The sequence below is a fragment of the Rhipicephalus sanguineus genome, chromosome 6 (genome assembly GCF_013339695.2).
Source record: "Rhipicephalus sanguineus isolate Rsan-2018 chromosome 6, BIME_Rsan_1.4, whole genome shotgun sequence".
NCBI lineage: Eukaryota > Metazoa > Arthropoda > Arachnida > Ixodida > Ixodidae > Rhipicephalus > Rhipicephalus sanguineus.
This window is the reverse complement of record NC_051181.1, coordinates 35,720,751-35,734,645: the sequence shown is the minus strand read 5'-3', so window position 1 is coordinate 35,734,645 and position 13,895 is coordinate 35,720,751. Positions and strand designations below refer to the sequence as shown.

Below are 13,895 nucleotides of genomic sequence, written 5' to 3'. Positions count from 1 at the left end.
CTTTTGCTAACGCCCAGTTGAATATATAGATCACAGAGGCGGCGAGCCCTCGTTGAAAAAAAAAAAAACTGCGTCGGCCGGGAATCGAACCCGGGCCACCCGCGTGGCAGGCGAGTATTCTACCACTGAACCACCGACGCTTTTTTTTTTCTTTATTGCGATGTTGCAATACAAAACCATGATACAAATGATAAAACAAACATTCACCAATCTTGGCCAATGCTTGACATTAAAAAGGTTTATGGCATATCAAACTATCTAGGAGATGATACCATTCTGGTTTATCCGTCATGTGTTTAAGGCTTTCACGTATATAAACAATGCTCTCATTGAAGTACTCTCTCGGTGACAATATACAGATGTCTTCATGGCGCACTGCCATACGAGTCTTCCATATGCTATGTAGCATCATCACCATGAACATATCATACGGCACACCATCGTCACAGATCGTTGGCAAAAAGCGTATGCCGTATGGTGTTACTGGTAAGTCCTTTTTCAAGGTGCGTTGTAGCACGTCCCACAGAAATAGCGCATCAGAGCAATCCAGATATATATGTTCAATCGTCTCAGGCTTTCTGCATCTGAGACAATTGATTGTCCACGGCACAAAAATCCCTCTTTCTTTTAGCCAAGGTTTCACAGGCAATGTCGCACTGTGTAGCTGAAAGAAAAAGGTTTTACACGACGCACGTATTGGCATTCTCTTAACTCGTTTCAACACGTTTGCACTGCAGCTTTTATCGTACATGGATCGGTATACTGGCATCGGTAAAGTGACGTCAATGACGTCTTTGTACAATTTTTTCCTTGTAACGCTACTAAGATAGTCCAATGAAAAACGCGCTTGCAAAAACCGAAAGGACCATACCACTTCACGCAGGAATCCTGTTATTCTCAAACCCTTTCTATAATCTGATGAGACAACAAATTCTGGGAGAGCATCACTTAATCTTAGTTGAATAACTGTGCGCAGGAAGTTGTTTCTTTGATCCCGCAAGAACAAAAATCGTGACACTACCTGTTTCAAAAATAAATGTGCTAATCCGAGACCACCTGCCTTCAGTGGTAGAAATAAATTAGTACGGCTCATTCGCTCCCAAGTTGAACCCCATATATACATAGCGAAAACTCTGTGTAGCTTCTGGATACTCATTCTTGATATACATAAAAACTGCAGTACATACCATATTTTCGCGACCAGAAAGATATTGCACACTGTCGCTCGTGCGAATATAGACATGTTGCGGCCTCCGAATTTAGCCGTTTTTTCCTTCACCTCATCGATTTCCTGTGCCCAATATTCTTTTGTGTCATTGTAATGTTTTAATGTACGCCAAGGTATTTCATCGGTGTCGTGGTCCATGTCATGCTTTCGAAAAGCATTGGAGTAGCTTCCCAGCCTCCATGCCATAAACCCAGCGATTTGCTCCAGTTTACAGCACTGCCGGTCATGCTACAAAACTTTGCAGTCACTTCAACCGCCTTGCTTACGCTTTCCTTATCTTTACAGAATATTACAACGTCATCCGCGTACGCTAGTAATTTTATTTCGCTGGTATCAAGACTAAATCCTTTGATGTCATTATTATGCATCACACTTAAGCAAAACGGTTCTAGGAATATTGCAAATAATAGTGGGGAGAGAGCACATCCTTGTTTTACACCCGTCCTGATGTTAATGCTGTGAGTCAACATTTTGTTAACTACAATTTGCGTCGATGCGTTGCGGTAGCACATCTTTACCCCTTCCAATAAGACAGATCCTACATTGGCGTGTTCCATGACAAGGAAAAGAATTTCATGCGCCACCTTATCGAAAGCTTTCTCCAAGTCTAGTTGTATCATCGCAACTTTTTCCGAGAAGGCATCGCAGCACTCAAGGATCGTCCTTGCCACGTGAATATTGGTTGTTATAGACCTCCCCTTTATCCCACACGTTTGGTGGGGACCTACTAATTTTCTTACTACATTTTGCAGCCTACTTGCCAATACCTTCGCATATATCTTGTAGTCTGTGTTGGTCAAGCTAATTGGTCGATACTGTCGCACTGATAGTATTTTTTCAGGATCACTCGATTTTGGGAGTAACACTGTAAGGCTTCGTCGGAAAGATGGAGGTAGTACTTGCTTATCATACGCCTCCGTTATTACATCATGCAAGATACCGGCCAGCTCTTCCTTAAACGTCTTATAGAAGCTTGCACCGAAACCATCTGGTCCTGGTGACTTACCATTGCTCAATTTTTCTATGGCTTTTTCTATTTCCGCGACCGTTATGGGGGCCTCCAAGTTTTCTCTCTCGCTATCATCGAGTTTAGGCATTTTCTGAAGAAAAACTTCATCGAATCCTTCTGAAAAGGACATTTGCTGCCCCAGCATTCCCTCATAGTAGTTTTCAAAAGCGCGTAGAATATTTCTTTATCCCAGGTTACGTCATTCTGGTACGTTATGACATTTATCTCATTTCTTGCAGCATAGCCCTTTTCGTCAGATATTGACCTCTTCGTTGGTTCTTCGCCGCACCAAAACTTTTCTGCGCGTGCGCGGATAATAGCACCTTTATACTTTTCAACGTCCAGTCGTTCCATTTCGGCCTTTTTTCTTTGTACTTCTAACATTGAGCTTCCAGGAGCACTTCTCTCTTTGCTCAAGAGAAAATCTAGCTCAGCTTGTAGTTCCCTTTCTTTCCTTTTTTCTTTCTGTTTTAGTTCACACGATCTTTCAATGGCGTCTAATTTGAGTTGCTCCTTAAATATTCCCACGCTTCGCAACAACTTGTTTTGTGCCTTTCGTGATACGCCCTAATACCATTCTTTACTTTGCTAACAAATACTTCATCCTCTAAAAGTTTATCATTAAATTTCCACAGTGACCAATTAAACTTTGAGGGCTTCTTCGGACCTATCAAAACATGGACTGCACTATGGTCACTAAATGACACATTTGATACGCCATAGTCGCTACAGTGCGATATAATTGGGGTTGAAACATAAATTCTATCTAACCTCGCATGACTATCTCGCTGGTAGTGTGTGAACTTTGGAATTTTTGTATTTGCAAATACATAACCAACATCTGTAATTTCATACTCTTCTATCATTCTGACAAGAGTTCTTGCACTAGCATCATAAATCGGTGGTGCATGTACACGATCCTCCACATTACACACACAGTTGAAATCGCCCATCATTATAATACACCCTTCTACTCTCAAATAGCCATCCAACATATCAAAAAAGCTCGTCCGGTCGCTTATTCCATTCGGAGCGTACAAACAAATAACGCGCCACTTCATTGCACATAACAATAAATCGCACACAACCAGGCGTCCATTTTCATCCGTTATAACACTTTCAATTGTTGTACCCAACGTTTTTCTAATCAGGAGTGCACAGCCGCCGGCTCTTCCGCATGCATGAGATACGCACACAAGGTAGCGCGACGTAAAAAGATTTACCATTCTGTCCGTCCCTTCCTCACTTTCTATCTTTGTCTCTTGCAATGCAATAATATCAAGATCTTTATCGTCAAGAAGGCGTCGTAGCTGATATTGCTTCCTTCGTCCTGACAGCCCCCTTACATTGATAGTAGCTAATCGCAAGGGCTTGTCTATGCGAATCATTTTGTTGTGACGAAGAGGCGGACAAAGCTACACACAAGCCCGTTACTTAGCACGTGATACGAAATACCTTTTACGGTCGAAAATGTAAAAGAATGAAAAAAAAAGGAAAAGAAAAGAAAAAGAAAAAAGGAAAGAAAAAAGAAGAAAAAGAAAAAGAAAGACCTTCTAAGTTGGTGCTGTGTCCGTCGGTTTCCGGCTCGCTGGCAAATTAGGCTGCGGCCTCAAGGTCATCCGACGATATGGCGTCTTTGGCATCGGTTCCTTAGTGCTGGTATCACCCACACTTCCTTGAGGGTCTTCTTCAAGGGTTCGTTTTAACGGCGCTCCACTTGTGTCCATCGACGTCTCATCGGTAGTCGTCTTCAAATCCCTCTCCGAGCTCCTGTATGTCTTTTCATCGGTGTCGACTTTGGCCATCTTCGGAGGCAACTTCGGGGTTTCTTTGTCCGCTGCATGCACCACCGTTTCCGGAGTTGTAGCTTGCGGCGCCATCATTGATCCACTGGCGGCTTCTTCAGCGTCTGCTTCATCCATTAAGTGTTCGCGGGTTACTTCATCACCTTTCGGAGGGCCAGCTACATTGGCGTAGGTTCGCACGCATTCGCTTTCTTCATGACCGAAACGTTTACACACCACGCAGCGGGGCACTCGACAGTCTCTTCTTATATGTCCCGTTCGGTTGCATCGCAGGCATAACGGGGCTCGTCCGGGTGCGACCAGAAGCGACATGATGCCGCCGATGCGTAGCTGATGCGGTAAATCATCACAGTCACGCCCGGCTTTAACTTCAGGCAAACAGTGCGCGTCGATGATCCCTTGTCTTGGATGCCTTGAATGCGCCAGCGTTCACGGGTTACTTCTTTCACTTTCCCATACGGGCTTAGTGCCGAGCAAACTTCCTCGTCGTGAATGTTGTGCAGTAGCCAGTAGAGCTTAAGACGAACGTCCTGGCTCCACGGGTCCATGACGAGGCATCTTCGGTCCTTCACCTTCAAGTCACCTTGGCACAGTACCTTTTTCACTGCTTCAGCACTTGAGAAAGTCACCGCCCACACGTGGTTCATCTGGAATGCTCCGAGGGCCACGACCTCGGTCAGCAATCCCTGACGGGCCAACGTGTCCCGAAAATCTTCGGCCCGGTATGGCCTGGCTCTTATGTCCCCGTGCAGAAAAACAGTATTTAAAACGCGCGGACCTGTAGGCAACTGCGGTAGAACCACCTGGTAATCCTCAGAACTGCTGCTCTCCATCCTGTTTCCGCGGCTCAAAGCCGCTGTCACCGCCCCTACGGAGCACATGAAAACACGTCCTATCGCTAGCGCGGCCGGAAGTGGAATCCACTGAACCACCGACGTGGTCATGTGCGTGTGCTTCCCTTAGGCACCGCGGATCTTTTCCTAACGCCCAGTTGAATATATAGATCACAGAGGCGGCGAGCCCTCGTTGAAAAAAAAAAAACTGCGTCGGCCGGGAATCGAACCCCGGGCCACCCGCGTGGCAGGCGAGTATTCTACCACTGAACCACCGACGCGGTCATGTGCGTGTGCTTCCCTTAGGCACCGCGGATCTTTTGCTAACGCCCAGTTGAATATATAGATCACAGAGGCGGCGAGCCCTCGTTGAAAAAAAAAAAAACTGCGTCGGCCGGGAATCGAACCCGGGCCACCCGCGTGGCAGGCGAGTATTCTACCACTGAACCACCGACGCGGTCATGTGCGTGTGCTTCCCTTAGGCACCGCGGATCTATTGCTAACGCTCAGTTGAATATATAGATCACAGAGGCGGCGAGCCCTCGTTGAAAAAAAAAAAAAAACTGCGTCGGCCGGGAATCGAACCCGGGCCACCCGCGTGGCAGGCGAGTATTCTACCACTGAACCACCGACGCGGTCATGTGCGTGTGCTTCCCTTAGGCACCGCGGATCTTTTCCTAACGCCCAGTTGAATATATAGATCACAGAGGCGGCGAGCCCTCGTTGAAAAAAAAAACTGCGTCGGCCGGGAATCGAACCCGGGCCACCCGCGTGGCAGGCGAGTATTCTACCATTGAACCACCGACGCTTTTTTTTTCTTTATTTCCTGCTTTGGTCAAGACACACTTTACATAGGAATTCTTATCTTTGAATTCAACACTTCACAACATGTTCAAATATACATTTTAAAAACGGGACTGACATCTTGTCCCGTGTAACTAATTTAATAATATTTCACTGTGAGCAGCTTTTCTATCATGGGTAGCCAGTCAGGTGGCTCAGGAAGTTCGTATAACACATCTCTATTGTACAACAAGTATTCATGAAGGTATACCTTGGCGGCTTTTGGTGCTTCATTTTCATGCCTGATATCCATTCTGGTTTTCCAGACACTGTGCATGGTTACTAGCATTATCATATCATATGGCACATCCCCTGTTTGTTCCCAAGGCAAAAAGCGTATTCCGAATGGCGTAAGTGGGAAATCTTTTTTTAAAGTTCTCTGGAGGATGTCCCACATGAACACAGAATCAAAGCAATCTAAGAAAATGTGTTCGATTGTTTCCGGCTTATTGCATATCAAGCAATTTACACCCCATGGTAGATAGAATCCCTTATCTTTTAGCCATGGTTTAACGGGGAGCGTGCCAGTGTGTAGCAAAAAGAAAAAGGTTTTAGTTGACGCTCTTACAGGCATTCTGTTAATACGTTTAAACACATCTTTCTCAGATCCTAATATATACCTATTACGGTATACAGGCACTGGGCACATGATATTCACTAAATCCTTATACAGTTGTTTTTTGGTTACCGATGACAAATACTCTAACGAAAAGTGCACTTGTAGGAACTGAAAGGCATAAACAACTTCTTTTAAAAAACCTCTCACCGCTACCTGCGTTGGAGAATACGATGATACAATGTACTGTGGTAGCTTATCACGTAGTCTCACTTGCATCACCGCACGCAAGAATCCATCATTTTGATCCCTTAAGTAAAAAAATCTTAGAATAACCTGCTTGAGGAATAAATGCGACAATCCCACTCCCCCTGCTTGTGAAAAAGATTAATTCGGCCAGTTCGTTCCCAAGTAGACTTCCAAATAAACACTGCAAATATTCTGTGCAACCTTTGTACACATATTCGAGACATACATAATACCTGTAGCATGTAAAAAACTTTTGCTACAAGAAACACGTTGCACATTGTTGCGCGCTTAAAGATCGAAAGGTCACATCCTCCCCACTTGGTTGCCTTTGCCCGAATGTTTTCAGTTTCATCAGCCCATTGTTCAGTGGTTTCTTGATAATATTTTAAAGGCACTCCGAGATACTTGGACGGCGTGGTGGTGAATGTGATCCCTTCAAAGTACTCTGGTTTGGAATTCCACTCACCATGCCAAAAACCCAAACACTTTTGCCAGCTGATGGCGCTTCCAGTATAGGCACAAAATGTTCTGGCTTCTCTTATCGCCTCCTGTATGCTGTTCTTATTTTCACAAAATATCGCGATATCATCTGCGTACGCTAAAACTTTTACCTCATGTGTCAAGAACTGGTATCCTGTTATTTTTGTGTTGCTCATCAATTTTAAACAAAAGGGTTCTAAGTACATGGCAAATAACAGAGCGGAACAAGGGCATCCTTGCCGCACACTAGATGTCACAGCTATGCTAGCGCTAAGTTTTTTGTTAATCACGAGTTTAGCATAGCAGTTCTGATATGCCATTCTCACACCCTCTCGTATTACTCCACGAACATTAGTGTGATCCAATAGCGCAAATAATATTTCATGACTCACTTTGTCGAAGGCTTTCTGCAAGTCTAATTGTATCATCGCTATGTGGCCATTAGTTGCATCACAACATTCTAAAATGGTTCTCGCCGTGTGAATATTGTTAAAAATGGTTCGTCCTTTTATACCGCACGTCTGGTGCGCACCAACAATACTCGTAATTACTGATTGTAGTCTCTTTGCCAGAACTTTCATGTAAAGTTTATAGTCAACATTCGTAAGACTTATGGGCCTATAGTTTTCCACACACTGCAACTTTTCTGCGTCTTCAGTTTTTGGTATGAGTATGACGTGACTCGCCCTAAAGGACAGAGGCAGTTGCTTAACTTCATATGCTTCAGTAATAACGTGATAAAGCATTACCGTAGTTTCACTTTTGAAAGTTTTGTAAAATCCTGCCCCTATGCCATCAGGTCCTGGCGACTTGCCTTTACTAAGGTCATCGATTGCTTGCCCAACTTCTATCTTTATGGGCGTTTCCAGCGCATCTCTGACGTCATCTTCCAATTTCGGCATAAGTGACAAAAATGCTTCTATGAATTTGTCTTTCACTTCCGTTTTACCGCCCAACAATCTTCGGTACGTTTCAAGGAAGGCTTTTTCGATAACTTGCTGCTCCGAAGAAAGCTCACCTTCGTAGCGTATTTCTTTAATCTCTTTTTTTGTTGCATATCGTTTTTCTTCCGCAAGCACTCGTTTTGTGGGCACTTCGCCCATTGTGAAACGTTCAGCACGTGCCCTTATTACTGCCCCTTTATATCGTTCTTCCGTAATGCATTCCATCTGTCTTTTAACTTCCTTTATTTCTTTGCTAAACAATCCGGGAATAGTGCTATCTGCATTCAGTAGATATTCCAGTGTGCTCTGCAGCTCTTTTTCTTTTTGCTTTTCCTTGTATCTTATGACACTTGACCTTTCAATTGCGTACATTTTAACTTCATTTTTAAATTGCTCCCAGACGCTTATGTAACTTGTGCTTCCATTACGAATTGCATCTTCAGCTTTCTTGCCTACTACTTTCACAAACATCTCGTCCTCCAAGAGTTTTTCATTCAACTTCCATAAATCCCAGTTAAACTTCGTAGTTTTTCTTTTCTTGCCAATTTCGATCGTTACGAGAGAGTGATCAGTGAAACTAAGATTTTTCACGGCATAGTTTGTGCACAGAGGTACAATGCATCCAGATATATACATTCTATCCAGTCTGGCGTGACTTTGCTGCTGGTAATGTGTAAACTGCACATGACTGCCACGGAATACATACCCTACATCTACCAAGCCATATTCATCAGTTATTGCAGCAAGCTGTAATGCGCTTTTGTCGCGTACTGGAACATTTTTCACACTGTCTTCGGGCATGCACACACAGTTGAAATCACCGAGCAACACAACAACACGATCGCATCTTAGAAAAGTGTCTACGTAGTCAAAAAAACATTTTCTTTCACAAGCTATATTAGGCGCGTACACACAAATTATTCGCCATTTTTTTTTACAAAAAGTAAAATCGCAAAGTACAAGTCGCCCATTATCGGAAGTAATGACTTTTTCCTCACTAATACCGATAGACTGTTTTAAAAATAACAGACACCCCCCAGACCTGCCATTGGCATGACACACACATATGTTATAGTTTGTTTTGTAATTATTCGCCAGCCGTTCAGTTAGTTCTTCGCTGTCAATTTTTGATTCTTGCACCGCTAGAATATCAATGTCATTATCAGTCAGTATTCGTTTTAACTGCGCTTGTCGTTTTTGAGAAGTCAATCCGCGAATATTTAAGGTGGCTACTTTCAGGGCCACAGCAGAATTCGTTAATGCCGACTGCAGGGGGTCAGAACTCACACCGTTTGAGGGCCCATCACGTCAGGAAGAAGACTTGCGGCCAACGGACTCTCCACGTCAGGTGGTCTCGTCTTTTCAGGCGAAGACCAAGCGTCTCCTCTAGCAGCACACATTTTTCAGAGTTCACTGTGCTGCCCGTCCGTTCCAGGCTCTGTCGCGAAGTCTGCAGTCAGCATCCCCGCTAAGGCGGGTCTGCTGGCGGTGCCGTCCTCTTGTCTAGCGGCACCTTGGGTTTGAATTTCATTGGAAGTCGCCTGAAAACCGGCGTTTTCGGGAGTGGTTCTTCTGCGCAGCCTCCGTCTGGTGTGCCGTCTTCCTCGGTTTGTTCACGCGGTCTCTTTACGACCGTCTTTTGGTCGCAATCCATGTCGGTGCTTTCCTGATGGCTTTCTTCTCTGTTAGTTGCGGTGCTCGCGGTAGTACTTGTCTTGTTGGTGTCCGTGTCAGCGTCTGCAATTTCCTTCGTGTCATAGGCGGGTGCGGCCGCGTCGTCGTCTTGACGGCCCACGTTCTTTTCAGAAAGTTCCGTCTGTGGCTCGCTATCAGGTTTCGCTGAGTCTCCACCCCCCGACACGGTCGCCTCCGCGTCAGCCTGGTCCATGAGGTGCTCGTCAACGGCGTCGTTTCGTCCAGACCCTGTCACATTGGCGTAGCTACGCACGCACTGGGTCTCGTCGTCGCCATAGCGACGACAGAGCCCACAGCGTGGTACTCGGCACTCGCGCCTTATGTGTCCGGTGCCGCGGCACCGGAGGCAGAGCGGTGGTCTGCCAGGAACGTGCACGAGTGCGTGGTCCTCCCCGACGCGGAGCTGATGCGGCAGGTCTTCCACAGTGTATCCTGCCTTCAAGCGAAGGGACACCAGACGCGTGTGAGATCCTTTGTCAGCACAGCCTTGCACACGCCATTTCTCCCGTGAAATTTCGCTTACGGTACCGTAAGGCGCCAGGGCGCTTCTTACGTCCTCGTCTAGTGTGGTGTGCAAAAGCCAGTACAGCTTCATCCTGACGTCTTGATTGCTGGGATCTATCACAACACACCTGTGATCCTTGACGGTGAATACTGCGGTCGATAATATCTTCTTTTTGGCACTCTCGTCCTTGAAGGTAATCGCCCATACGTGATTCATTTGATAGGCTCCTAGAGCCACCACTTCCGGCATTAACTGCAAACGGTCTAAAGAATCACGGAAATGCTCGACTCGATATGGCCTCGCTTTCACGTCTGCGTGCAAAAAGACAGTGGTGGTTACGGTCAAACCTGTAGGCAACTGGGGCAATATAATCTGGTAGTCCTGTGTCGTCTTCGTATCGTTAAACCTGATGCCGCGACCCGGCTGGGCCGCTGATACCGCCCCTTTCGAGGAGCACAACATTCCGCGTCCGTTCACTACGGTGGCCGGAAGTGGAATCCCCTGAACCACCGACGCGGTCATGTGCGTGTGCTTCCCTTAGGCACCGCGGATCTTTTCCTAACGCCCAGTTGAATATATAGATCACAGAGGCGGCGAGCCCTCGTTAAAAAAAAACTGCGTCGGCCGGGAATCGAACCCGGGCCACCCGCATGGCAGGCGAGTATTCTACCACTGAACCACCGACGCGGTCATGTGCGTGTGCTTCCCTTAGGCACCGCGGATCTTTTCCTAACGCCCAGTTGAATATATAGATCACAGAGGCGGCGAGCCCTCATTAAAAAAAAAACTGCGTCGGCCGGGAATCGAACCCGGGCCACCCGCGTGGCAGGCGAGTATTCTACCACTGAACCACCGACGCGGTCATGTGCGTATGCTTCCCTTAGGCACCGCGGATCTTTTCCTAACGCCCAGTTGAATATATAGATCACAGAGGCGGCGAGCCCTCGTTAAAAAAATTGCGTCGGCCGGGAATCGAACCCGGGCCACCCGCGTGGCAGGCGAGTATTCTACCACTGAACCACCGACGCGGTCATGTGCGTGTGCTTCCCTTAGGCACCGCGGATCTTTTCCTAACGCCCAGTTGAATATATAGATCACAGAGGCGGCGAGCCCTCGTTAAAAAAAAAAAACGGCGTCGGCCAGGAATCGAACCCGGGCCACCCGCGTGGCAGGCGAGTATTCTACCACCGACGCGGTCATGTGCGTATGCTTCCCTTAGGCCCCGCGGATCTTTTCCTAACGCCCAGTTGAATATATAGATCACAGAGGCGGCGAGCCCTCGTTTAAAAAAGAAATTGCGTCGGCCGGGAATCGAACCCGGGCCACCCGCGTGGCAGGCGAGCATTCTACCACTGAACCACCGACGCTTTCTTTTTCTTTATTGCCACCTTTGCACATAACAGAAATTTACAAGCACTTCGTAACCAGCCTAAAATCACCAGCCTGGCTGCGACTGGTTTTATTTAAAAGCGCTTCATTGCAGCCAACTCATCTAATAACGACACCCATTGGGGTTGTTCATCCCTAGAATTGTACACATCTCTCATGTATACAATGCTTTCTGTGAAATATTCATGCGCAGATCGGGCATCTTTATCTACATGGCGCACAGCCATTCTTGTTCGCCACACGCTGTGAAGAACAAGCAACATAAACATGTCATAAGGCACACTAGAGCACTGCACGGGCCCGGGCCGGCCCGAAAGCCCGGGCCCGGCCCGGCCCGCGGGCCGGGCCGGGCCGGGTAAGGGATTGTTGGATCGGGCCCGGGCCGGGCTCGGGCCCGTGATCTTCGGGCTCGGGTCGGGCTCGGGCCTGAGCCAGGCCCGTATTAGGCCCGGGTCTCATCCGGACACCCGACACGTCACGTCGACGGGGATCGCTAAAGAGGCCGCCGGCTGGTTCACTTCGGCGCTCTAATAGACAGTTGTTTTGGAAGCCCTTAGTCCATTTTCAAAGATCGAAGGCGGTCACACGAAGACGACGAGACAGCCATCTTCAGGAACAGCGAGGACGGTGGCTCGCTCTCTAACGGGTGTGCCTCGCTTTGACAGATCTATGGCACTGCGGTGGCGGTGACTCGGGGAAGAAGGTTGGGACCAGGGCCGTAACTAAGGGGGGGTTGAGGGGGTTCTTGCACCCCCCGAAATTCTTTCATTCTTTAACATTTTTGGTTATAGTCAAATATTTGCATGCCTTCACAGCGACCACGAGTTGCCACAGTTGGCCGTTCTACACACCAACACCCCCCGAAAAAAATTCCCGGGTACGGCCCTGGTTGGGACAAAGAACGTTCTTGTTTTGAACACGAAAACGTTGTGTACGTTGGGTGCAGTTGCCTGCCGAGGAGTCAACACGACAGCTTTAATATATGTAACGCTGCCCAGCCTGGTGTATTCCTACCAGAAGCAGCTAGAGCACGCTTTTTTAAATGCGAAGCATTTCTTAGCGAACTTCTGCGACTTTGAGCGCATCTATCTATCTATCTATCTATCTATCTATCTATCTATCTATCTATCTATCTATCTATCTATCTATCTATCTATCTATCTATCTATCTATCTATCTATCTATCTATCTATCTATCTATCTATCTATCTATCTATCTATCTATCTATCTATCTATCTATCTATCTATCTATCTATCTATCTATCTATCTATCTATCCATCCATCCATCCATCCATCCATCCATCCATCCATCCATCCATCCATCCATCCATCCATCCATCCATCCATCCATCCATCCATCCATCCATCCATCCATCCATCCATCCATCCATCTATCTATCTATCTATCTATCTATCTATCTATCTATCTATCTATCTATCTATCTATCTATCTATCTATCTATCTATCTATCTATCTATCTATCTATCTATCTATCTATCTATCTATCTATCTATCTATCTATCTATCTATCTATCTAGCCGCCTACGACTTTGTGCTCTCCTGGTCGCTTGGTTAATCGAATGTACACCAAAATTGGTATGGCGTAACATGACTTTACGACGAACATAAATGACAAGTCATAACATGAAAATCATGACACGCATGTCATGTACAGCATGATTTACATGCCACGCTCATGGTGCGCTGGCGGCCGTTTGGCTAGCTTGATATACACCAAAATTGGTATCTTGCGACATGACCGTGTGACGAACATAAATGACACAAGTTAACATGAAAATCATGACAGGCATGTCATGTACAGCATGACTTACGTGCCACGCTCATGGTGCGCTGGCGGCCGTTTCGCTAGCTTGATATACACCAAAATAGGTATCTCGCGACGTGACTGTGTGGCGAACATAAATACCAGGTGGTAACACGAAAATCATGACATGCATGTCATGTAGGGTATGATTTAGATGCCACGCTGCACTCCCGGCCATTTTGTTTACTGGATATATACCTCAATTGGTATGGCATGACAAGAGTGTGTGACGAACATAAATAGCAGGTCACGCATCGTATATATGTAGCAGAATATATGTTTCATTACCATGGCATATACCAGATTATACACGCATGCATGTATGACAATCTCGCGATATATAGCGAACTAGATGTCACGACATGAATGACTTCATAAGCCTCATTGACAAACAAGACGATGTATGCAGCTCTTTGCTGGCTGCTTCGCATTACCTCAATTCCCACACTGCGTAGGATCTGCCGATTTTTTTTTCATTGCATTGTGCAATAGATGAAGTTTGCAGACTTGCTACTTTTACTCAACAGCCCT

At 46.3% G+C, this 13,895-nt stretch overlaps 9 non-coding genes and 1 pseudogene across 9 annotated transcripts; all 10 read right to left on the bottom strand.

Moving 5' to 3' along the window:
- Positions 1-69: 69 nt before the first annotated feature.
- On the bottom strand, positions 70-140 carry Trnag-gcc (transfer RNA glycine (anticodon GCC)). Its single transcript has one exon. It is a non-coding gene; the product is annotated as a tRNA-Gly (tRNA).
- A 3,650-nt stretch (positions 141-3,790) lies between these two features.
- On the bottom strand, positions 3,791-4,923 carry LOC119397195 (uncharacterized; annotated as a pseudogene).
- Positions 4,924-5,084: 161 nt separating this feature from the next.
- Positions 5,085-5,156, bottom strand: Trnag-gcc (transfer RNA glycine (anticodon GCC)). The gene has a single exon. It is a non-coding gene; the product is annotated as a tRNA-Gly (tRNA).
- Positions 5,157-5,261: 105 nt separating this feature from the next.
- Positions 5,262-5,332, bottom strand: Trnag-gcc (transfer RNA glycine (anticodon GCC)). Its single transcript has one exon. It is a non-coding gene; the product is annotated as a tRNA-Gly (tRNA).
- Positions 5,333-5,439: 107 nt separating this feature from the next.
- On the bottom strand, positions 5,440-5,510 carry Trnag-gcc (transfer RNA glycine (anticodon GCC)). Its single transcript has one exon. It is a non-coding gene; the product is annotated as a tRNA-Gly (tRNA).
- A 102-nt stretch (positions 5,511-5,612) lies between these two features.
- On the bottom strand, positions 5,613-5,683 carry Trnag-gcc (transfer RNA glycine (anticodon GCC)). The gene has a single exon. It is a non-coding gene; the product is annotated as a tRNA-Gly (tRNA).
- Positions 5,684-10,763: 5,080 nt separating this feature from the next.
- On the bottom strand, positions 10,764-10,834 carry Trnag-gcc (transfer RNA glycine (anticodon GCC)). Its single transcript has one exon. It is a non-coding gene; the product is annotated as a tRNA-Gly (tRNA).
- Positions 10,835-10,935: 101 nt separating this feature from the next.
- Positions 10,936-11,006, bottom strand: Trnag-gcc (transfer RNA glycine (anticodon GCC)). Its single transcript has one exon. It is a non-coding gene; the product is annotated as a tRNA-Gly (tRNA).
- Positions 11,007-11,104: 98 nt separating this feature from the next.
- Trnag-gcc (transfer RNA glycine (anticodon GCC)) lies at positions 11,105-11,175 on the bottom strand. The gene has a single exon. It is a non-coding gene; the product is annotated as a tRNA-Gly (tRNA).
- A 268-nt stretch (positions 11,176-11,443) lies between these two features.
- Trnag-gcc (transfer RNA glycine (anticodon GCC)) lies at positions 11,444-11,514 on the bottom strand. Its single transcript has one exon. It is a non-coding gene; the product is annotated as a tRNA-Gly (tRNA).
- Between the last annotated feature and the right edge of the window lie 2,381 nt (positions 11,515-13,895).